Genomic DNA, 25658 nt, shown 5'->3' with positions numbered 1-25658 from the left:
CATAACTTATTTTATGATGCTATGATCAACAGATGTAGTACACTGACAGCAAATTGTAGTGTGCTTCTTACTGATGTTAAAACAGCAAAGAAAAATAAATTATGGGTAACCATGGCAACCAGTTAGTTTGAAGCCTGGTCGGCTCCTTCTGCAGTCCAAGTCACATGCGCACTGACTGAGTTTACAAACAAATAATCCCGCTATCATGTTGCATATTAAAAATCAAGAGAAGTAGCAAAAAGAAGAGACATCCACTTATTGGAGATTCTTTTTTTTCTCTCAGAAATGTTGTGTTCTTTATTGTTAAATTGATGATGTTCTCACTTGAAAGCCAAGTGTTTCATAAAAGGATTCAGTGAATAAGTCTCAACGATGGAACTGGAGCTAAAATGAGTATGACCCCCCAGAGTGAGTACGACTGAGGGGTTGTACTCAATCTTCCATCCAGGCAGAGTGAGGACCTCTGCCTGGATGGACATGAGTTGGGAAAGTGTTTTAGGAAATTGACAGAGTTTAGCTTTCCTTCAGAGTCAGAACCACCAGAGTCAGAGCCGGCGCCATAAATGCTGAACTAACACCATTACAGTACGGAACAATGTGCTTACATTATACATTATGCAAATTGTCAGTCCCCTAATTGATGCGTGTTAATCATATTAAAGAGCTTAATTAGAGGAATATGAGTTGGTAATTAACATTGACATCAAGGAAAAGGTATGTGTTTTTTTTTTCTTCTTCTTCTCGTCTGACTAAAAAGGAAGTAAACGTTCTACTTCCTGGCCTGCAGGATTCCTTCTCCTCTCCCGACGACCGCTGGAGTACAAGTGTGCGAGAAGAACTTCTGCTGTGGATCACTCAGTGAAGATAGCATCCACTTAGACTGGTAAAAGAGCGCAGGTTCCAACATTGCCCCCTGCTGTCCACTGACGGCTGTGCAGCCTCGCTCCCTGCGGCTTTCCTCCGCTAGCATCACACGCCGCCCTGCTTAATATGTTACGAATTTAATCAAGTCTGCAAATTTGTTATGCACGTTAAATTGAACATGCAATGGCACATGGGGAAGGTGGTTGCCATACCAACCCCCCCAGGAGTTCATTTTCTATAATGCAGTGTTTGGAATCTCATTTCCTCCTCTCCTCTCCTTCCCCCCTACCCCTTACCCCCCCTGCTGCTTCTAGCTGCAGACGCCACCTCCAGGCTTACGCTGTAATCCACCCCCCGCCCCCACCCGCGCCCCACTGAGGCAGCTCTCAAACACTGGGAGGCAGAGAGAGAGAGAGAGAGAAGGCGAGGTTTCTCTCCTCGTAGTGGAAATGACACAAATTAATATATGCCGCTTAAACCAGACCAAGATTAATGGTTCCCTTTCGCTCCAGCTTAGTCCCTCTGTCAGTTGCCGGGTGCTCGTTGGACAAAATCAACACTAATCAACATTTATTCCACTTTTGCCCCTGGGCTCTCTGGAGTCAAACCCCCGCCCCCGCCCACCCTGTTAGCCCCCTTCCCACCTAGCCATCCAGCCCTTCCGCGGCCCGTCTCGCCACGCTCTTTACCTCTCATCCAACTCCTCCATACATCATCCTCCTCACAACGCTCAGCTCCTCAGAGGAGAGCCTCCCCCCGCACCCCCTATCAGGCCACATTACAGTCATGATAGATTTTCTCTTTTCATTTGCATCTTATATTTAACGCAGTAGAGCAGTTGCTCTGTCACCTTACACCCTGAGCCTTTTTTGTTTTAGTATCTGTGTTTGTAACTGTATCTACACTCGGTTTACACTGCATTATGAGGAACAGGAGATGCATTAACTGCATGCGGGAGCTGGCAGTGTATTTATACCGCGCTTGGTTCTCCAGGCAGGTATTATTTCAGATTTCCCCACTAGCAGGAAGCCAAGGTTCAAGATCCCGCAATAACACTGAGGCCTCCACACGAGTGTTTCCTGAGTTACCGGAGAGCTTTCTGGAAAAGCACAACATGATTGTGGGTGATAAATTTCTCTGACTGGCAGCGGTGGCATCCACTGATCCAGCTCCCCGCACGCATTACACAGCTACCATAAGAACCCCATGAAGGCTCATAACGCAGGAGGCTTTGTTGTTGAGAAAAAGTAGTAGGAAGCAGAGGTGGGAGGTAAACTGAGTGTTAAATTCCTGTTAACGTCAAACAACCACTTATATATAGATATATATTTATATTACAGTTTTTACTTTTTATCTTCTTTTTATCTTCCTTACAGATGCACCAATCCACTTTTTTCACTTCTGATACCAATAATGACATTAGATTTAGTATTGGTCAATACTGATCCGATGGAGAAAAAGAGCTGAATTGACTCAAATTATTATTATTTTTATTGTTTCAGACCTCTGGTGGAACCAGGTGTGCATTGTCCAATCAGGCCGTTGACAAAATATATGCTGTATGCAAACTGGTGTGACTTGTGAAAAGCTGTCCATTGGTTTGTGATAGTCAGACAGTTTTACATGTTTACATGATTTATTTAATTAGAATAAATTTTAACTAAACTGAATTTGATTCTGGTTATTCATTCAACTACAGCGTTCATCAAACCATTGACCAGTCGTTGGTGCAAAATGCATTTTTAGATGTAGAGTCAACAAATTATCATGGAAAAATTTATATTACATGTTTTTGAGATTGATTATTTTGTCAGTACTGTGTGACCGCCACAGAAGCAGACTCCAGGCCAGCCGCTTCTCGCTGCAGTTCAGATTTATTCAACATCCTCCCCGGCACCGCCGTCCTGTTGCCTCACTCCCCTCTGAAGCTGAACAGTGCTTGAGCAGCTGAAGCCTCTCTTCCTGCTTTGTAGAGATGTTTAGCACCGTGTTGTCCATCTTGTCCCACTTCATGGCCAGAGGCGTTGTCACGGCACCAACTGGCCTCATTGAAGTGACACACAGTGCTTTGTCAGCTCTGTGTCTCAGGTGCCAACGTGCGCTTCCTAAAATAAACTGTCATGCAGCGTGGCAGGACAGAGAGATGTAATAGGAGTGTGTTGGGGCCCCCGTGCCCTCCCTACCCTTCCTGAAAGGAAACAAATGTTCCACAGCAGAAATGTCTTGTGGCTTTGGACTGCTTCCCAGCCCCGTCACCAACAATGTGGTCAGGAACCTATAGCAGGGAGCGGGGTAGTTTGCAGCATCAGCAGGGGGTCACAACACGTTTTCTCTGAGTGGATAACGCCTTTTATGTGGACTCAGTTATACTACGGACCTGTTAGATTCTGACAGATCTTTGTTATCTGCAGACATCCTCTCCCAGAAATAGCTAATGCTTACTGTTTTGAGCTCCTCTTCCTGTTTTATAAACGTCTGTCATAAAAGGAGGATGTGCGCTTGGTTGGAGCTCCGTTCAGATGTCCGGAGGTTGGAAATGGTGAGCATGTGTGGTAGCGTTTAGCTGTTAGCGACCTGTGTGTTCATTAGCTTCCAGGAACATTTATGGGACCAGTTGTTGAAAGTGAAGTTAAAGCGCAAAATGTTTAAAGTCTTTAGTGATGAAGAACAGAGAAACGGAAGGCTCCTGCAGGAGGACAGGAAGAGGCGTAAGATGTTTCACAAAGCATCTACTGGGGCCTTGATAACTTTTCTCTAAACAGGTTTCAGGCCAAATATGGGAAGAGAAAAGGGACAAATTACAATAAATAGAAAACATGAATAGTAATTTAAATGTTTTATTAATACATTTGTTAAATACATTTGGAAATAAATACACAAATAATTTATATAATATGTATTACTTGATTGTTTTATTACATGTGCTGCAAATAAAAAGTATTGATTTAATTTTTAAAAGCATATAGATGAAAGGATATTTTGTAGCTGCCTGTGCAATGAGAAGCTGGAGATGCTCTCCTGGATTATGTGACCAGAAAAATGCTTTTTTCTTTTTGAGTAACCCAGAAAAACCCAATAAAACAATCAAACAGCTCAAGAAGTGCTAAAAGTATGCACACCCTATTTAAATTTTAATGAGATGTCTCAACCTACACATCTCTCATACATGTGTAGGATGAGAGAGGGTGAGTAGAGGGATGTTTGGTATGGTGTCCCTGAAGTACAAATCACTAAACACAACGTTTTGGGACAAACTGAACCATGTCTAGGGTTTTCTGGAATCAAAAGAAATTATTTAACATCAAGGGTAAAAATAAAAAAAGACACACAAGAATTCACTCCACTGTTTATACAAAAGTAAAGTCAGAATACAAAAACTGTGTGGAGAGCTCTAAAGGGGAAAATAGCAGCTAGAAAAGCTGGAGTTTTGCATCCTTGGAAAAGGAACAGGAGTATTGGTAACACAATGCCAAGTGGGGAAGACATCAACAGAGATTATAGAGAAGCGCCTGTTGCTGCTCATCAATCTGGGAACGATTACAGGTTCTGAACAATTTAAAGTCCATCAAACGACGTTTAATCAGAAGAAGGTGTCCTCCTTACCAGGAGTAGATATTGCATCTGATTCAGCATGCATGCAGGTGCAGTTTGATCTCAAGTTGAAAAATTGCATCTGAAAGAATCACGTGTCTTCTGGAACAGCGTTCCATGTGTAGGATGAGAGAGGGTGAGTAGAGGAATGTTTGGTACGGTGGCCCTGAAGTACAAATCACTAAACACAACTACAAATTTAAAAACACAACATTAACAAAACAGAAGAGGTAGGTCTTAGTGGGAAGCCTAAGACATTTCTGATTGGATGACAGCACTTTTGACTTAAGAACCAGAAGATCTTTTGGCTTCAGGTAATTGGGTGAAAGTATGAATGCTACTGGTGATGGAAACATATCTACCGCAGTCCAAGGATCTTTTCAGTCGGGACGTTCTACGAAACTTTGTTCGACTTCGTTCTTTTTCACAGTTTGGGCAATACATGACTGCCTGCCTGTACAAATGACATAATAACTTCTTCTAAAGTCTAAAGTGTTGTCCAATCAGCGACGCCTCAGATTTCCTATCGCTTCTGTTTTGTTGATGTTATTGTGTTTTGTAATTTGTAGTTGTGCTTGGTTTTAGAATATGTTGTGTTTTTAAATTTGATTTGCTGAAACAGTTTGCCTGTTGGGGCCACCGTAGTTTGGCCATAATGAACAGCACCCTGTTTGATGAACAGGTAGTGATTTTGGCTTGTTGTTTAGTGACAGAACCTTCAGACTAATCAGAAAACAGCTAATATAACTTTATGTTGAATTCCTCTGTCTATGTTGACACTCTTACTATGATAAAACAATGAAAAATGAACATCAGTTTGAGAAAATTCTGATGGACATCATTAGCCCTTCTCTTACATTTTATGATGAAATCATCTTGAAATAAATGTCGTTGCTCCTCTGGAAGCCGACTGGCCGGCGTGTCGCCTCTCCTTCGGCAGATAAACCCCGCTGCTCCGTCCTTTCGCTTCAACAAAAGGCTGGTGTTGATAAGTTAATATTCTGACAACAGAGATGAGATAAAGAGGTTTTAAGAGTTTGGAGGATAGCGTAACCTTGATAAAACGCTCATCTCACTGACACTGATTTTCTCCATCCATCTTCATCCGATCGGAGGTATGCAAATGGCGCCCTGGGCCGGGAGCGCAGTACAGTGCTGTTAAATGGCCCATTTCAAATGTTCTTTGTAGCACGCTGACTTTACCCCCTAAAAAGGCAGGGGGGAAAAAAAACCTGTCAGCTCGGCACAAACTCAAGTCTTTTTTGGCGGCATTTTTTTTTTCACCTTTATCTTACGTCTCCTTCTACACCCAACACTCTCCAGCTTCCCTCCTTGTGCGCCATACAAATTAGGCAGACACTGACAGTGTCAGAGCGGCTAGTCATGAAATATTAACAGCTTGTAGAGAGTTTTACATCGCTACATTCCTCTTCATTTTTAACTATGTCAGCACAGACTGTGAAACATTTATTTGTGTGAGTTCAGGGAGACTATTACCCTAACACCCCCACACACCCCCAGCCCCACCTCCATGCTGTAGATGATATCTATCAAGCTCTGTTTCACTCCAACCATATTTGCCTCCCAAATGAAAGTGACAATTTGTGCCTACCAATGCTACATGATCTCCGGATGCAAGATTTTATTATAGCAAGGCACTCATTGCCATATAAACCTTGTAGTGGTGTGTTTGTGAGTTGGAAGGTAAGGCAGGCAGATATGAATAATAAATCTGACGTAGTAGAGAGCTGCTTGGTTTCTTTTTCTTTATCACCTGCATTCTCACGTTTGGCTGGGTGGGCGGGGATGGCCCCTGTGTTCCTGGTCCTTTTTTTTTTTTTTTTTTTTCGTGGATGGCCTCTGTAAAGATGGAGCTGTCAATCATCTGCAGGCTGGCTGAATCCTGAGAGGCAGCATGGCTCCTCTGTGAAGGACTGGAACAATGACTTTCTGTTGTCACGCAGCGTCCTGTGGACACAGGCTTTTAATTAAAAACACCCTGTCAGTTTGGAAGGAAATAGCAAGGCCTAGTGCTGCTTAACATGCTATTGGCTAGCTTTTCCAAATCAGCCAATCAAGGAGCTGCAGGAGCTGATTGGCCAGAATTAATGAAGAGATACAGAAGACTGAAGACGGCATTAAATTCAGATTTTTGGGGCCATGATTTGATTCAAAGCTAATTTTTCATTGAAAATGATTATTCGTAATGGTTTCTCCTTCAATTTATTACAGATGCACCGATCTGATGTCACTATCTGTATCGGATCGGTATTAGCCAATGCTAAACCTTAAATATTGACATCGATATCGGAATTTTAAAAAGTGGATCGTAAATCCCTACAATACATAGGTGTAGAAAGGATCTTCTACCCCAGTCTGTTGTGCAAGGCAGAATGACAAATGGAGTCTTTTTCATATTCATTAAGTTTTAAACATTAATCCATGTTTAGATGGAATCACTCCCTCCCTGTAGCCTCCATTTTGTTTTTTTGAAATGGTCGCAGAGAGAGAGCCACACCTTTCTACAGACAGCCTCCTTCATGGATGAAAATGTTTCAATTTCCATATAGAAGTTTTAGCCACTTGACAGTGTTTGTAGTTATTTAGTGAAAAGTCATTCAAATGTGCATAATTTATCACCAAGTCAGATAAACGCTCCTTAAAAGTATTCATGTCACCTGCATATACAGAACCTGGACAGTGGAGGCAGACTAGATTGACTAGAGGGAGCTGACTTCAAACTCAGCTCCCTCTGAGTTTGAAGTCTTAGAGGGAGCTTTATTCTGTTCGGGTATCTTTAAGGATACCTGAGCAGGTATCCTTAAAGGATACCTTTAAGGTATCCTCTTTAAGGATACTGATGACGATGTATGGCTCAGGTAGTTGTCAGCACGGCGTGAGTATAAAATATTTATGTTCCCCACTGTAAATGTAATTTTCTAAGCTAACTTTTGGAACAAGCTAAAAAAAATGTTGTCAGTGTTGTAATTGAGATTGTGAAAAATAATCAGAGGACACTATAACAGAAAACAAATCCTCCAAGTTTGAATTGAAGGACTCTGAAAGCATTTCGTCTCATTGCCACAGAGGAGTCCAGCTCATTATTTGCAGTGTTGCCCTCGGCACCTTAATATACTGTTTCACAAATGAAATCTGCCGTGCAACAGAACAGCTAGAGAAAGCTGAGAAACGGCTTCTAGACTGCAGGACAAAAGTGTAGCGTCTAATGGGGTCTATATACACTGTCTTAGTTTGCTGCTAACTCCTGGGACTCTGAGGGAAATCAGAAGGAAAATGTCTCCGTCTCTTCTCTCTGCCGCGTGGGAAGTCAGGTAATGAGGTGCATCCTCCTCTCTTATTACGTGTGGCTGGGGCTTCCTCTCCTTCTGACTGATGACGATGTGTGGCTCAGGTAGTTGTCAGCACGGCATGATTAATTAAAAGCAAAATAAAGCCAGTTTGTCATATTGTTGTGACTGCGGTCAGAGAGCAGGGCAAACTCCGGGGCCGACACTGCTGGAGCCGCACCAAGGTTACTACAGTTAACTAAAACTAACGGAGTAACAAAAACTGAAATGGGGAAAAACTATAATTAACTGGGACTACTTTGTTTGTTTATAAAACTAACTAAGAAATACTCAGATTATAGATCAAATATTCTAGGATTTTGTGTTTATGAATCTATTTATTGGCCTTTCGAGCTGATAGGAAATGAGTCCCCCCCCACATAAGTAGTTTACATCAGCTGTCGGCATATTACAGCTTTCTGTAATTATCCTGGCGGCGCTAATGCTAGTTCGCAAAATAGTAACAACAAAAGTTGGGAGAAAACACCAGTCAGTTGGTTGTTAAACAATAATTGAGTAAATCTTTTGAAAATGGTGTCTTCTGTTGGGTGTTCATTATCCAATCAATGTATACAAAATCACAATATAATACTCCACCTGAAAATTAACCAAAGTATGAATAAAACTAAACAATATTTAGCTAATAATAACTAACATAAACTAGAAAACACACTCTAAAAACGAATTAAAGCAAACTGAATTAGACAAAAAGTTACAACAAAATCAAGTACATAGACAAATCCAAAAGTATCATAACCCTGAGCCTCACCTCTGCAACTCGTCTGGTTCTGCTGCTCCTCGCCCAATTCCTGTTGCCTCAGAGGGAGCTTTATTCTTTGAGCTTGTTGCTGCTCAGACTTTCTCCGTGCCGACTCGATAACAATTAGGAGGCGTCTGCTTTGGACCGGGTCTCAGAAAATGGAAGCGTGCTGAGCGAGGCAGACTTAATGAACAGCTCTAGAAGAGAGAAAGAGAAAGAGAGAGATCCTTTGTGTGCTGAGTTTGAAGTCTCAGAGAACCACAGTTGAAGCTGCTTTTGATTTTGCGTGTTTGCGAAGTGTACACTCACTGAGACTTCTCAGCTGCAAGCTGTAGCTATTGCTGCACGCCCAGAGAGGAGAGGAAGTCTTGTTTGTGTTGGCCCGCGGTGTTGCTCTCAGCGTGCAGCCCGGTCCTTGTCAGCAACCCTGTCAGATCTGTCTCCGGCTGGTTCCACGTCATAAAGGCCGTCCCGTCCTGGGAGAGACAGGTGTCAACGTGTGCTGCCTCCCATTCCGCCTGCACGCTCATCCCGCCGCACAGGAGCAACCGGTTTGAAGCCCAGCAGCTCGGAGAGATGGAAGCATGAACATCCAGGAAGGCTTTTCCTCCAAAAGCAAGATCCAGTCCTGTAGTGCCAGAGAACCAGCTTGGTGCCACATCACTATGGATGCATTCATACCAACACTGTTTAGTCCACTTTAATCCAGCTATAGTTTGTTTGCATAGAAATTCCAGTTCATTTGGGGAGGTGTGAATGCATGATCAAACTCTGATGTACACCAAAAGAGACAAGTCTGGTCCGCCTACAAACCTAGGTCTTGGTTTGTTTGAAGTGAACTGTGGTTTGGTTCAAATGAATATACAATTGCCAAATGGACTGGAGACGGCTCCAAAAGTAGGTAGCGGACAATAGCGCAAAGCATTCTGGGTAAATACAACCAAACAAACGATTGAGTCACTAGCGGGAGAAATTGACTTGTTGGTCTTTTACCAATGATAAAACTGAAGTACTACAACTGCTTAAATCTCACACCACTTCATTTTTGCTTACATTTTATGAAGAAGAAAGTTGTGCTCAGTTTCTTCTGAGGTTTTCATGCCGTTTCCTTCAATGGTTCTTGGTGTAGTGCCACCACAGGTGTAATCAAGTTTTTCAAAGGGTTTTTTATCGTTTGACACAGTGCAGTGTGAAAGAGAACCACAGCAGCTGAAAATGTAACAAATTTTGGTCCCCAATTGAACCGAGTCTACCGGACCACCAGGTCCGGTAGACTCAGTGTGTCTCTGAACATGTCTCCTCCAGTGATAGTTTGGTCCTCCTTCTGGTATATTCCGACCTTGTGATTGGTTGTCTGTCACCTTACAAAAGCAGAACTGGTGTAGCGCATGGTTAGATCTCAATGCATTGCAGAGCGGGGCAGCGTCCTGACTGGCTGACACAATGACTGACAGATTTATTATGTTCTTTGAGAAATACAAATGAAAGAGATTCATGAAAACGCCTTCCAAACAGACCGCACTCATCCATCCTCAGAGAATATCACTGGTTCCTTTGTTTGAATTGTTCCTGCTTTGCACAGAGGCTCTGCTTCAGCTAACAATGTGCTTCTTCTACAAAGGAGCTTATGAAGAAGTTCTCTGTTTGTGGAGTTAACAGGATTTCTTTTTTGAAAGATATGGAAGACGGGGTAAGCAGAGGTGTGGGTTTTCAAAGGAGCACCTGCAAGACTTTGGCAGTAAGAATTAGATGAAGAATCACCTATTATTCAAACTACTATATTGGCACCAGAATAGCTTGTTGCACTGGGATACTTCCACTATCACAGCTCCACAATATTTCCTCTGAAAGTTAAATTACCTGACAAAGCACTGTTCTGTCGCTGTTTGAGACTCTTATTTTGAAATAAAAGAAAAGGTAATTATTGAGTTTAGTATTTTTTCTGTTGTGACACTCTCTCTCACTATCATGTGCAAAACTTTGTTCATATTCCACTAATAAAAACAAAACATTATTTTGCAATTGCTGTGTCTTTATTAAAAAAGAAACACAATTAAAATCACTCATAAATAAATTTGTTCATGTGATAAATTATTAAAAACACATGCCTTACCATCATCCTCCTACCACTCACTTCCTGTCATCTTTGTTTTTTTTTCCTGTGTCAGCGTATGGTTTTTTTTCTCATGACTAGTGTGATGCAAAAAGTAATTCCATCCATCCAGTTTTGTCAAATGCCAAAAAGCACCTCACCCTAGCACGGAAACATTTTACCGAATGTTAACCGAATTTCAGAGAATCTATTCCAATTTACGCAATTGTATGGTCAATGGAAATGCAGCTAGTTTCCTGTAGACTCCCTAACTACCCTAACCTTTCCATTGCTGTTTGGGACTCTTATTCTGAAATAAAAGAGGAAGTAGTTCTTGAGTTGCCGCGTTGTTTTGACAATCAAATTTTTGCTAGCCTACCAGATAACTCTCACTTCTATAAGCACCGCAGAGGCTGCCAACACTTTTAAAGGTTTCATCTGGCAGCCGTCTAGATAATTCATAGATTCGATTTGTCAGGCACCTTGAGTCTGCAGGTTGCTAACTGTTTGTTGCTAACAAATACATCCGAGTTACATAACAAATACATCGGAGTTAAACTAAATGGCTAACTCAGTCTTTCAGTGTCTGGACTGCATTTGATGAAATCTAGAATTGAAATAACTATACAGTTTTTCACTGTACCTACAAACACAAATCAAGATTTATGAAACATGACACAATCTCTTTGTGAAAGCACAAAAACTTGTTTAGTATTAAAACTCCACTGGAATGAGAGGAGTATAAAAAATCACCAAATACTAGATTGAATGAGAGCATAATGGCTAGACTAGATTAATTTATAGCTATTAAATGTTCTTTAGAACACAGTTTTTTTATTTACTTTCTCTTGTGGAAAAAAACAAAAACAAAAAAAAAAACACATGTTGCTAAAGGAGCTCCATATGGTCAATTTCTACAAAACTGCATTGGTTGAGGGCTGATTGGACACAACATTGGGTTGGATTTTATATTTCAAGTGTCGTTCATTCTCGCTTTGCCATATCTGTAGTATATTTGGCTAGCTGGATGGACTTTAACCGCCCTGATGTGTATTTCATTTGACTGATATGCTAAAATCCATGGAAAGTCGAAAGGACTTTATATAATGGTAAAGAACTGAAAGTGTCTGGAAAATGTGAATCAATATCTTTGTGGCAATTTGTAGCAATTAGAAGGTTTTATTTAGACTCCCAGGGCTTTCAGACAGACGGTTTAATGCTCGGCAAATATTTAGTTGTTATTTAAATAGATCAAAGCTAAGAGCTACATCCACTTTTGGTCTTTTAATGCATAAACCAAAAGCATGCACTTTTTAAAAACAGATTAAAAATGCAATTAAGATTTCTTACTCCTGCATTCCACTACTATCCTTTGGAAATAAATTGTTATTTTCAGAGAACTAGAACCACCAGATCAGAACATGTGTTACACCGGATAACTGCTGGATCCATTTGTGCCACTGGAGTGCTGAATAGTTCTCTCCAAGGTAGAAAGGCGCAACAGCAAGTTTCCAGCAGGAGCAACAAAGCAGGCGTTCATGTTTGGGACCGTTCCTCTGGTCTGTACGAGCAGAGCTCACACACACGGCTGCACACAGAACACAATCTGTCAAAACTGACTTTCTGGATGTTTTTCTAAGAGCAGACAGGTAAAGAAGAGGAAGAATCTACTAGAAGTTGTTTTTCTTTCTGTGGAATATTCATTCATAGCAGGTAGATTTTAATTCAGCTCAGGCCCTGGAAGGCACGTGTCATGGCTGTGATCTTGTACTGCTTCAGTTTTCTCCCTCTGTGTTGTTTTTGCAGTCATCAAAATTGATGCGGGGTGAAGGCAGACAGAGATTGCTGTATTTTTAATGTCTTTCAGCAGCCGCATTAAGTGTGCAGTTTGTATGGTGGCTGGGAGAGGAGTGGGGTTTGAGGGGGGGTGAAGAGGTTGCTGGCTGCTGTGACATTAATAATTTAATTGCAGCCGCCGATCCGAATGCTGCAGGAGCTCCAAGTGATGGATATTTTTAATGATACGGAGATCAACGCCCCGGCGCGCCACCACGTTGCGTCTGTCAGCGGGAATCCGAGGGCGATTGCGATATTGTTTCTGTTCTGATCTTTTTGTCTGTCAGTGGGGGGGGAGGTTGGGTGGAATGGAGCTGAAGGTCTCTGGCCTGAGCGAGTGTGTCCCTCTCCCCACCACTGTCAATGCTGACGCTCCTCATGTTTATTTCATTTTGCGTCTGGGCTGTCTCGTTTCCCTATCCTCCAATGTCATTAACGCTCCGAGCCAGGACCCTGCAGCGCCGCGTCTAATGAATTCCTCTGCGGCTCCCGCGCTCCCCTCCCAGTTACCCCCAGCTCAAGGTGTCAAATTAAAACCGGCTGAGAAAAGTGCCAGGAACCGGTCTGGGCGAGCGCCTGTTTGTTTTAAGCTCTTCCCACCAACCGCTGAGGCGCTGATTTCCTGATCACTGAGGGCAAACCAACTTTTAATCATCCAATTAAGAGACAAGCCGGTGGACACGCTCCCTTTCACCTTTGTTTTTCTTTTTTTTTTGTGTGTGTGTGTGTCGAGATCGATGGGATTGCTTGCCGTTCATAAGTTGTTGCTGCTGGCATTTTTGGCTCTCCAGGATAATTTGGGGGATGAAGTCAGCTGTGAGCATGCCTGGTTGGCTGCTAATTGCACTTTATTTAGCTGTCATGGTGAGCAGTGTAACGAGCCCCGACGTGTTACGGAGCCGTGGAACTACGGAGGGGGAAAAAGCTCTCCCTACGTTCACCCTGCTTTCATCTGGCATTCTGATGAGCCTTTTCACCTCACACACTGTAAATCAGAGATGCACCAATCAGGAGGCTGGAGATGCAACAGGAATCAGTCAGTTTGTCCCTTGATTTGCTCTTATCAACAATCAGCAGGTTAAATCCTTCATTAAATGTATCAAACTTCAAAAATTGGTCTATTTTCAGCCTATTGATGCATCCACCAACCACATGTGCTTTGATTCATGTTGTTTTCCGATTTATGAGAATCAGATGAAAGGTAAAATCTAGTTGTAGAACTCCAAAAAATGCATTTTATTGAGTTAATCGCCTTGTATTGACTAAATAAGCAACATATTCAATTCAAAAACCCTGTTTGCTGCTAAATTATTGATGTGAGCTCAGCAGCAAATTTATATTGTTTTTAATCTGTTATTCAGGTTATTCAACCATCAGATTGGTGCAAATCTCTATTCTACCCATTCATCTTCCTGAGTTTCATGAACTCCTGATCATTCATGGGACTCCTTCAGAAATGAGGCTGCCACAAGGTTAGCATTCAGATGCTATTTTAGCCTTGTATAGCTTTCCTGATAGGCTAACTCCTTTTAGCACAACTTGAACACAACAATAGTTTTTTCCAGTGTTCGATCAGATAAATTTCTTAACCCATAGTGAGGCAAGAGAGGCAGCTTCTGCTGTTTGCTGATGTCACTTGCAGATTTATGGCCGTACCAGAAACTTGTGAATACAAAGGTTCCGGGCGGAACTTCTGAATGTAACGTATAAAAAAATATATATAATTGCATTAAAACTTTAATGTGTTAAAACCTACGTAATTAACTGATCACAATTAATGCATTAAAATCTAGGCCCCATTTGAACAATATGAGCTAATCTCAAACGAACATTGTTTCTCAGGTAGTGCGTAACAGCTTGGGTTTGATGACACAGTCCAAACATGTGGCATGTACTTTAGCTATAAGTGAGGCCGCCACTGTTCTATAGCGCAGCTTAGCTTTCCCAATAGAAGTGACCAGAACATAGTCAGAGACACTGGTCCTCCTGTGTGGCTCCCTCTGCTTCAGTAACGGCACTGCTGGATGGAAGATTGTCAATCAATTCATCAGAGCAGCGCGGGTGGCTTCTGTAGGGGGAAGGGAAGGCGGGTGGTTAAAGGCAGCATGGAGGAGTGCAGTGCACTTATGGCTCCTTGTTTGCAACTAGAGCTGCTGCTGCAGAACGCTTAGAGGAGTGAGGAACTGCACACCTATCATCCCCCCAAGATCACAAAGGAATCCTTCAGATGAATCCTGTGGGATCCGCACTGGAAGTACATGGCTTGTTAGTCTGGAGGAAGGCGCGCCTTAATTAAAGACGCGTTAATAGGCCTGAAAAGGCCGCATCTCCACTTTAGGGGAGATTTGTGGAATCCGTGCTGTGATGTATTTCAATTAAAGATCAATTAAAAAAATAATGAGGATGCTATTGAGAACGGCAGGCGGCTCATCGGGACGGACCGAGCAGCTCAGCTGTTTCTCTGCTTCGTGGAGTTCTTTAGTCCAGTTTTTGAAGAACACACACACAAAGCAGACATTCGCTTCTGGAGGGAGTGGCCAACGTGTTGGCTTAATTAAATTTCTTTCTTCTCCCCATCACCCTCCTCCCCTCCCATCACCCATCCTCTCCTCTGTTTTCAGCTGGCAGAGCAGCAGAGTGGCTCGGAGACACGGAACACTAGTTGTGCTGGCAATTATGTTAATGGGATGCTATTAGGCCATGATTCCGTATGAGCGATCGGGGAGAAGAAGAGCCCCGGCGGCGGGGAATGATAACGGAGCGTGCGCCTCGTTGATACGGCTCCAGCAGGACAATTTGCATAATGAACCCTCCCCACTAACGAGGGGTGTGGCCTAGTGGCATGGCGCCGAGCCACTTAGGAAAGCTCCGGAGTCGCAGCGTGAGGCGAGCCGACACCGAGAGCACGACGTGACAGAAAAGATTCATGGACTTCACTGGTGGCTGTGAAAGCCATTTTGGCACAAATGGAAGCGTAGCATGCACATCCTCCAGCTTCCTGTGTGCGCTCTGCTCAGCGTCTCCTCCTTCAGGGAGACGCGACAAGACTCCGTTCCCCTCCTAATGCACTCGGATCTTGAAAAATGAATGAAGAAATCTCCATCCTGCTCACATTTAGCCACCTAGCTTGGACTCAGTAACATCCAATGTCTTTTTTATCTTGTTTCTCCTGTGAAGTGTTGGCTCATATATAGTATTGTTATTTCTGGCAGCTCTTTTCTAAAATGTCTTCTATAAATAGGAACAAATCAAATATTCATTATGCTGCCATTGTCAGTTTATTCAGGTTTTTTTTCTATACTTTCAACTTTTCTCTTGAGAGTCATTTTGCATTGAATGTGCAGCACACACACACACGCACACATGTAGATTTTTGTGTGATTCACTGAGAGCGAGGCGGGGGAACCACCTGGGGGCACCGGAGCCCGGTGGGTTCCCTTGGCAGCAGCAATAAAACAAGCAGAGCAGAGATCGCTCCTTCGTGCTCACGTATTTGATCACTCGTTGTTCCCTAATTTATTAAACCTAGGTTACACACTGACACTGCTGACCCAAATCCTATCAAGTTGTTGTTAATCTGAGGTGTTTTCCAACCTGATGCCTGTCGTGATAAAAAAAATAAGTCAATTAATCACATGAAAGATGAACATGAGCTCGATAAGTTTCAGTTCCATGGTTTTTAGTTTCGTCATGATTTCTGTCTCTTTCTACCAAAGATGGATGACAAAAAGCTTCACTCTGGTGCATCGACCGACACCCCTCCTTCTCGTTTCCTTAGTAACGGGCTCTATTGGAGGTGAACACAGCACACAGGACGCAATAGCAACAACAGTGACAAAAGTTGAAAAATTTTTAACTTTCTTGTATTGCGTTGCTAGTCCATGTGTTGCTAGCCTGCGTGTGGCTAGCCTGCGTGTGTACAAGCTTGAAATCACATGTATGAATTTTGCCAGTCCTTTGCCTGGACGACTGCAAAAGATTAGCATGCAAGGTCCGTAGAAAATGAATGGAGAGTGTTGAGTCATTATTTCGTTTTTGTTGTAAATAAACAAAACAATACAACAAACATCATAATCAGCCGATCTTTTCTACGCATAATTGCGCTAACTGGACAAATGAAAGTTGTGTTGTTTTTATGCGTTTGTTAAAGATTGTGAAGTTGTTGGTGTATTTAAATGTGCTGCACTGGGGCAGAGTTACCAGATAAATCTGTAATTCAGTAAGTTGAGGTTAGTGTTTAAAAAAGTTTAGTTAGTATAGCAGTTTTTCTGTATTGGATCGCTGTGAGGTGATACTAATATCAATATTGGTATCGGAAGTGAAAAAAGTGGATCCCTAATCTTTATGCTTTTGGTTAACAATGGTCTCAAAACGACAATATCATCGTTTATCGCAATAATTTCTGGAACAATTTGGAACATTTGTTATTTTGTCCACGGACACGGTAGTGTATGTGTTTCACCTCTTGATCTTATCGGAGCGATCTGGAAGCCCAAGGGAAGACATTAAACACCCACAGCGCCCCCCTCAGGCAGCTCTCCATTGTCATCCGCCGCCTTAATGAGAGCTCCTCCTAATGATGTCAGCGGCTGCAGCGTAGGGACACATCCACAGTTAGATCCCCACCTCCGCCCGCTCTCAGACGTGACCGCTATGCTGATGAATCCAGCAGATCAATAATTTAGACCCCGGTTCCTGATGATGTGTAGTGTGTGTGTGTGTGTGTTTGTTGGGGTAGGGGGGGATCCATGTGAATGGGCTCAGCCTGAGCTGCAGTCAGAGTTAAGTAGAAGCCCCTCTAAATGTGTTTGCTGTAAGCAGCTGACACATTTATGTTTACTGGAATCCTTATTGCTCTCTGCTGCGTCTAAGTGCTTGTTTACCTTGCTTTCTATACCCTGCGTGTGATTATTGCAGTCTGCAGAATCCCTCCCAGAGTCCTACGTCTGCCAAACGATTTGCATTTGAAATACATGTGGATATAATTGATTTAGAGGCATGAATATTGATAGCATCTTATCAGGCCGGTGCCCATGCCCTGCAGCACGGCGAGGAGGAATAATGGTCCTCTGAGCATTTTTCTGGTCATCTTGCTCCGGCGGATGCACACATAATCTTTAAATGTAGAGAGCGCCTTGGCTTCAGAGCCTCTCCATCTCCCTCTGGGGAGGCATCCATGCATCTTTTAAGGACTCCTCACATCAAGGAGGCCTGAGCAGAGTACCCTGCAGTCTCTGCCTCAATTATTAAAGCCGGGTTCTGACGCTCCCCTGCTTAAACTCGGAGGAGGAGAAGAAAGACGGGCTTCACTTCAAGTCCCTTTCAAGATGGCGGCGGCTTTTCAATCGCAGTTTATTAGAAGGTTCTCTGTTCCTAATGGAGACTTTGGAGGAGGTTCTGAAACATTCATGCGGATCTCGTATCGCAGACATTTTTGCTTCAAACAGAATGATTCACTGCAGGTTTTTTTTTTTTTTTTTCCAGAGCCTCTCTCGCTGTCACCGCGGGAAAGGAAACGGGTCTGCATCCAATTAGAAGCTGGGACCCCGTTTGCTCGCAGCGCTCGGCTGTGATTGATGCAGTGCGGGGTCTGCAATCGCGGCTCTAACGAAGTCCAAATGGCCCTGGATTGAAACGTTACTTATTGACTCAGTCTGACGAACAATAACATCAACAACAGACGCCTCGGCGTCCTCTGTGCTGGAGATGAGATGAATCAACTCTAACACAAGGCAGGGTCTCATGCAGGCTCTTCTTCACATGTAATATAGGAAGATTTAGATGCTTCCTACGCCCCGATTGGCTCATTGCTTATGTTTTTTGTGTGCAAGTACCCCAACACCCCGTACAGCCGGGCTGATTGCAACGGCACTTTATATAAACTCCATCTATTGTCTCCGTGAATTCCAACTGCCTTTAACTCTGATTAAATATTGATATCTCTGTAAAGCCTTGTCCTGTACCGGCTACTTTATTCAGAGTCACAGGCTCTGTCAGCAGAGAAAAAGAAGAGGGAAGAGTTGTGACATTGAGCTGATTTCAAGCTGAGGTGTGAGAGAATCTGAAAAATACATCTGTGAGAAAGATTGCATGTCCGACATCTGTCGCTCTCAGATAATGTGGTCCTTCAGGAGCTTCAGTGTCAGTGTTTGGGGAATCAACACTCAATAGTTGATATTGAATACCTCATGACGACTCTGGTGTTTGAAAGCAAGTCATGTCTAGGCACCATAACAAATTTTGCTAAACGATAAATTGTCTTGTGATAAGCAATAATAAAAACTACCTGCTTTTTTCCATCAGCAGAGCCTATTGTGAATGCTAGGGCTAGTTAACTTAAAGAGCAATGATGGAAGAGAAATGGTTTTTCTGTATCAGTGAGTTGTTTCGCCGCCATTAGTGCATTTAGCAGTGAGTAAATGAGGTTGAGTGACCGCACTAACCCCCTCCTCCTGATTCTGATTGGTTGTCTTTGGTCAAAGATATCAACAGTAGCTCATGGAGGAGATCCATCTTTTCACAGATTATCTGTCTCATAACAAACTATCACAACACGGCGACAGTTTTGTACATGAAAAACATATTCTTTATGAAAGTTGCCTGCTGCACCTTCAAAGTTTTAAAAAGTCAAAAATGTATTTATCTGAAATTAAGTCCTTAAAATAGCTCAAATTCATAAAATGTAAGTTGGCTTTAAATAAGTGGGACTTTTTTGTCAGCCAAAAGTTTGAGTCCAGTTTGACCGGTAACTTTCTGCTAATAAATAAGATAGAGTAAGGTAGCCTAGGCAGCAAGCTAGCTTTTTGCATTTATCATGGGTTCAGTCTTTGCCGCTGGCTCGCTTCTGCTGCCAACCCATATGATGCTACATTCAGTCAGTGTGAAAAAGCTTGTCACTGTGGAGGTTAAGGGGGGTTTTGTGAAAAGCACAAAGCTGCTCCCAAGAGCCACAAACAGACCCCAGAAATGTCAGCGTGTTGATCCTCTGGCGTGGCTGAAGCTCCTCTGAAAACGGTTGCCACGGCTGCTGCTAGCATTGATCTAGCCACGGCATTTGCTGCGACACAAACTCTGAAGTCGAAGGTTTAGTGGATTTTAAACATGTTGGTCAAGCACCACTCTTACCTAGTGAAGAATCTTATTTGTTGCAATGGAGGGAAATACAGCTGAGAAAAAGCAAAGGAACCAAACGAAGACAGAGCCACAGGTGCAGCTACGATGACTCACAGAAAGAAACTAATTAATTCAACAGAAACAAGAATATCTATAGTTAATCTAAAGAAATCTGTACTTTTTTTTGTTATGATGCTGCTCTTAAATGTCATTAGTCTTAAATTTGGGTTGGTGAAACTTGCTGGAACCCCGACACAGTAAACCGACTGTATTTGCTAACGAGAGGATATTTATTTCGTTATTTATTTGTTTTGTTTTCCTGACAATTGACTTCACTGAACCAACAGAGAAATTGCGAGGGGAATCTGCAGACACCATCATCCTGGATTGCCTCCACAAACGAGCCGGAGCTCGCCACCACCTGCGTCTTTATCCCACACTGCAATAGTTGCCACATACTGAGATAGCGCCACTCAATCGCTCTCTCTGTTTTTCTTCCTTCGTCTCGTCTCTCAGCAATTGATCTCCTGCTAGTGGAGGTTGTGGGGTTTTTTCCCTTCCTGTTTTTGCCCCTCTCTCTCTCTCTGTGATTTCCTGATATCTCAGGGTCAAATCAGCATCTGTGTGAAACAGAAACATTTTAGACTGTGAGATGACCAAAGTGCGCGTGTGTGTGTACCACAGAAATGCTGTGCTCTTGGGAGACGGAAGTCATCCACATATAAGAAATGGATGAGGTAATGTGCTGGGAGGGTAATGGCTTTATGCAACATACTGGAACACAGAAGCTCATTAGAAGAGTTGAGGCTAACCCCTCTTTGTCATAACACACTGGAGGAAGCCTGGTGTTCAGTGCTGGAGGAGGAGGTGGGAGGGTGGGAGGTCTGGGGGACATTTTGGGAGGTGGGATAAAATGCTGGGAACCAGCATGGAGAGCTATAATGTATGAACTGGCCTGAATCCAAGCTACAAACAAGCAAAGACGGACGATCAATAAGAAAGCACTCAGTATTAATAGAACATAAGTGAAGTGTATGTCATGTTAAACGTGTAGAAATGTCTGAGTCGGTGGGGACTCATCTGCATTTCTAAAAAATAAAAATAATGTATGTGGTATTAAAAATATGTGTTTAATACCAAAAGATTGTTTTTTTTATTTATTTATTTTAGACAAGGTGCTCAAATTACCATTCAGCAGAAATTAAAAAAATTATTCCAGGAAAAACTCATCATTCGGATTTATCTAGTTGAAGACAATCCGGTTTAATCCGGTTTCATTTGAACAAAATCCATATCCAGTACAGTCAGATTTAGGCTGAAATCCATTTCTGTTTTGCTGAATTCCATCCATTTATAACACGGTGCAGTTTGCAGATTATATTGGCTCTTTACTCAAACACAGTGAAGCTTTTTAAGCAACCGCAGGACACAGTGACGGCAGCGCTCTCCAGGATTACCTCCACCTCTGGTGTGGATGTGTGAATTAACTGACTGGGCTTTTGCTACAGGAGCATTAACTTTAAATGAAAAATTTAGAAAAGTTTGATCTTTTAATCAAAGGTTAACTATGTGCAAATACGACTGATCATTGAATGCTGCGGAGAAGTATGTAGTTCACTTCCAGTCTGTCCAAAAAGATGCTGACATATTAGTTCAATCAATGTAGCTAATCTGACAGTAATGAAGTCTTTAAAAGCACTGATTTGCATTAAAATGGGGAGAACATGGACTGTTTTCTGGGGGTGACCTAACAAATTGGCCTGCATTTACTTCATGCTGGGAGATGGCTGTTCGGCCGATTCTCACATGTGAAACCGATTTTATCCACAAAGGTCAGAAAATCTGCCAGTGTCTCCTTCTGCTCTGCCAGGAGACAGACTGACCCATCTAGGTCACCTTTGCACCTAATGATAGTCCCCCGCCTGTTGCCCACTTAGCAACTTTGTCACTAAATTTAGCAACATTTCAGAGAAAATACATCAGTATCCACAAAAGTCAGAATCTTTTTAAAGATTGATGCCTGTACTGTGTTCACATCTTCACACAGCAGTTCAGCTGCAGCTACTGTTGGATGATAAATTGTACCAGAAGTTATTGCGATAAACGATAATATTGTTGTTGTCAAAGATCATTAAATTTTAAAATCTAATGGACCTTTAACTGGAAGACATTTTAAATATCCAAAATAAATAAAAAAAAACAAATGAAATGATTTATGAAGTCTCTCTAAACTAAATTATCTTTCATAAAATGACTGGTTGAGACCCCAAGCACCAGACTGAAGACTTGTCATCCACTTTATGGTAGAAGTTTTCTGACCAGTGACAGATCTTTAAAAATCCTGACCATCTGATTCTGCTGTTATCAATTTGTTCATTTATTTTTCCGCCTAAAATTAAGTAAGTCTTGGCTGATTTATCGGTGAATCCTGTGTGAGAAGTTGAGCAGAGAGCAGTCAGAAACCGTAGCAACCTGCCGCTGACAGAAGCACTGAGACTGAACAGGCCTGCTGCTCAACGAGCTTCCACTTACACACACCAGCTCCTTGTTTACACTCTGGAAGCCTCTATTTTCCAGTGAACCACATGACTCAACCCAATACACACACTTTCATACAGAATATGAACACTAACCGTCTGTTAACTCGTCTGCTGTTTCCCTACACATCTAAACAACACTTTAAAGTCCTGCTTTCCCTAATCAAGACAACAATATGAGAAACCTTCAATGTGTTACCTGCTCTGTGTGATTGAGACGTCATAGAGCCTCTGTGTGTGTTGGTGGGTTTTGTTTGGCAGGCCGGCAGCGCATGTATCACCAGGTTTCTGGCCGGCACACAGGCAGAGTTTCCGGTCTATTTCCAGCGCAGCGTGTTCATTCTAGGTGACTGGGGTGGAGGGGGTGGAAGGGAGGGTGTGTGTGTCATTAAAGGCCTGTCCTCTGCCTCTATCCGAGTGTGAAATGCTGTGCCTCAGAGATGCTGTTCTGCTTTTGCCTGTTCAACCAGTTTGCCGCAGCTCAGAGGCCTGGCCGGAAGTTTACACGCCTTTTAATGCATTATTTTATTTGTTAGTTTATTTTTTATAACCTATTCCATCTAAAACACACACACACACACGCATACATACACACTCCAACACGCACACACATACACACGCGCACACACACACACACACACACACACAATAATATTAATATTACTACTAATATTATTAATAATATTATTATTACTACTAATAATATTATTGCTACTAATAATATTATTAATAAAAGTATAATAATATTATTAATTATTATATTAATTATTATACTAATATATAATGATTAATATATATTATATATCAATGATTGACTAACATTGACTGCAATGTTAGTCAATCAACATTGCAGCTTCAAATAAAAGAAATTCAAAGCAATGTCAGATAACATTGTAGTAATAAGTGTAGCATAGAACAAAAAGGTGCAGGCTGATGATAATCAGCTTACATGTGATTACTCTACAAATAAACATATTGTAAGACCAATATTCTGTTGAATTACAGCTGTTAGTTTCATTTATGAAACAAACCTCCAGCTATTGAATTGTTCTTTTTTTGAACACCATAATTTATCTACTTTTTGTATTAGTACATTTGGTTAAGTGGGAAAAAGTCAGAAAAATACAAACAGACAAAGTGGACCATGGAGAAAAAAATAAAACAGGATTTTGAAAATTATAGGGCCCTACGTAACGTGACGTAAAAAAAAGTTGCATCAATTTCAAGGCGTCAGATGATGCAAAGCCAAATATCTTTGGAGTAATTTTTTTTGACAAATGCAGTTTTTTCATGACAACTGAAGGTTAATACAGTAACTCCATTGTGCTGTAAAATGGCACTACATGCCCGGAAAATTCATAACACCTCTGCTGTTAAAGCATTGCTAGTTTTTCACACATTATTTGAAACTTTTATAAGAAAACCTCTGAAATGAAACATGTATCACTTAGAGCCTGTTGCCTTCCTAAAAGGGTATCCACTGTTCTCTCATTATCTGTCAGTAAGGAGCAACGAGCCTGTTGGGACATATCACAACAACAATAAAGTCAGCCAGTCACCCCCTTGTTGGCTGTTTAAAAACCATTTTATTGTTGATTTAAAGAGATCAAACTTTACTGGATAAAAAGATACGAGAGCTATATGGGTTTTTTTTTCCTGGCTCGACTTTATACAACCTATATTACATGAATTTTATGACATTTAAAACTTTATTGGACAGGACTTAGAAATCTGGGGGCAGTATATAAAATGAGGAATTTATTAGACTTTGTGCCCTTTTGCAGCTCGGGTTTGAAATATTGTCCGCGGAGAAGGCAGAGCCCGGCCTGTGAGGGTTTTAATGTCGCTCTCAGTCAGTAATGATGTGCTGTAAAGAGCAGGTAGCAGATGCGGGAAATAAAAGGAACATGATATATCAATATTTAGCATAACAGATGTGATGTGGCATTTTATAATGCCAATAATCCTCTAGTGACCCTCCAGCGGAGTGATTAGACCAGGGGAGCAAAACTCCAGCTCAAAGCTGATCGAATGGAGACGATTTTCAGCTTCATCCTCTAACGACCCACTCAGCTCAAATGTATATTTCCTCCACTGTGTTTGATATTTAGTTGCATCAGATGTGCATCAGATAGAGCTATAAAAACCCCACGCTATGCCTGAGACTACCCCCCTCGCACCCTCCACTAGGCAGGTGTGCAACCCCAGCCACGAGAGCAGAATTTAAAGGGGAGCTGAGAGGATGGGCTCTGCGGGGAAACCAAAGCAGCGAGTCAATAAGGCCTGAATCTTTTATGAAGGAAGAGGTATTCAGATCACAGCTCTGCTGACAGCAGGAGCAGGCTGCTGCTTATATGAGGAGACAGAGTAGTCGAGGGTCTAAAATCTCCCCCAGATTTACCTCAGTCCTCATTAACGCTGGAGCTGCTGCTCATTACAGCTCACACCTCGGTGTATGGATGCTTTCTGATGCCGTTACATCAGCAGCACTGGGGAGAATACAGCATGACAAAATGTGTTGCAGTTTTACCAACTGTTCCCAGTTTTACATGGTTCCCTATAACACTCTGCGTAGGGATGCACTGATCCACTTTTTTCGCTGCCGATACCAATACCGATATCTGAGGTCCAGTATCGGCAGGGACCGAGCCGATACAGAAAACCAGCTGAATTGACTTAGGATGTTTTTTTAAAAAAAAAAAAAAAAAAAACACATTTGAACCGAATTACACATTTATTGGATAATCTGCACCACTAAAACATCTCTCTTCACAAGCTTGATTAAATGTAAAAACAACACAACTTTAATTTAAGTTAGTGCAGCTAGGAGTTTAACAAATAATAATAATGTAAATAATAAATAAAATGAAACTGACAAAAACAATATATAAAACAATTGATCAAATATGTAAAAAAAAACTGCAACAAACCTTTTCAAATGGTTCAGAAAGTGAAATTAAAAATTCTAAATATAATTTAAAATAAATAATAAACCATAGAAAGAGCACTAAGTGTAGAATTAGACTGCATANCCAGAGCCTCTCTCGCTGTCACCGCGGGAAAGGAAACGGGTCTGCATCCAATTAGAAGCTGGGACCCCGTTTGCTCGCAGCGCTCGGCTGTGATTGATGCAGTGCGGGGTCTGCAATCGCGGCTCTAACGAAGTCCAAATGGCCCTGGATTGAAACGTTACTTATTGACTCAGTCTGACGAACAATAACATCAACAACAGACGCCTCGGCGTCCTCTGTGCTGGAGATGAGATGAATCAACTCTAACACAAGGCAGGGTCTCATGCAGGCTCTTCTTCACATGTAATATAGGAAGATTTAGATGCTTCCTACGCCCCGATTGGCTCATTGCTTATGTTTTTTGTGTGCAAGTACCCCAACACCCCGTACAGCCGGGCTGATTGCAACGGCACTTTATATAAACTCCATCTATTGTCTCTGTGAATTCCAACTGCCTTTAACTCTGATTAAATATTGATATCTCTGTAAAGCCTTGTCCTGTACCGG

At 42.1% G+C, this 25658-nt stretch overlaps 1 protein-coding gene and 1 long non-coding RNA gene across 4 annotated transcripts in view; one reads left to right on the top strand and one right to left on the bottom strand.

The window, feature by feature from the left end:
• Positions 1 to 25658, top strand: part of LOC103139833 (pre-B-cell leukemia transcription factor 1) — a 79976-nt gene that overhangs the window by 8436 nt on the left and 45882 nt on the right. The window lies entirely within an intron of this gene.
• Positions 3921 to 9771, bottom strand: LOC107836524 (uncharacterized). Its single transcript, XR_001662440.1, has 3 exons — positions 8872 to 9771; positions 8572 to 8759; positions 3921 to 5661 (listed from the first exon to the last, which is right to left on the bottom strand). It is a non-coding gene; the product is annotated as an uncharacterized LOC107836524 (long non-coding RNA).

The sequence above is a fragment of the Poecilia formosa genome, unplaced genomic scaffold (assembly GCF_000485575.1).
Source record: "Poecilia formosa unplaced genomic scaffold, Poecilia_formosa-5.1.2 Scaffold65, whole genome shotgun sequence".
NCBI lineage: Eukaryota > Metazoa > Chordata > Actinopteri > Cyprinodontiformes > Poeciliidae > Poecilia > Poecilia formosa.
This window is presented reverse-complemented; position numbering and strand designations above follow the sequence as displayed.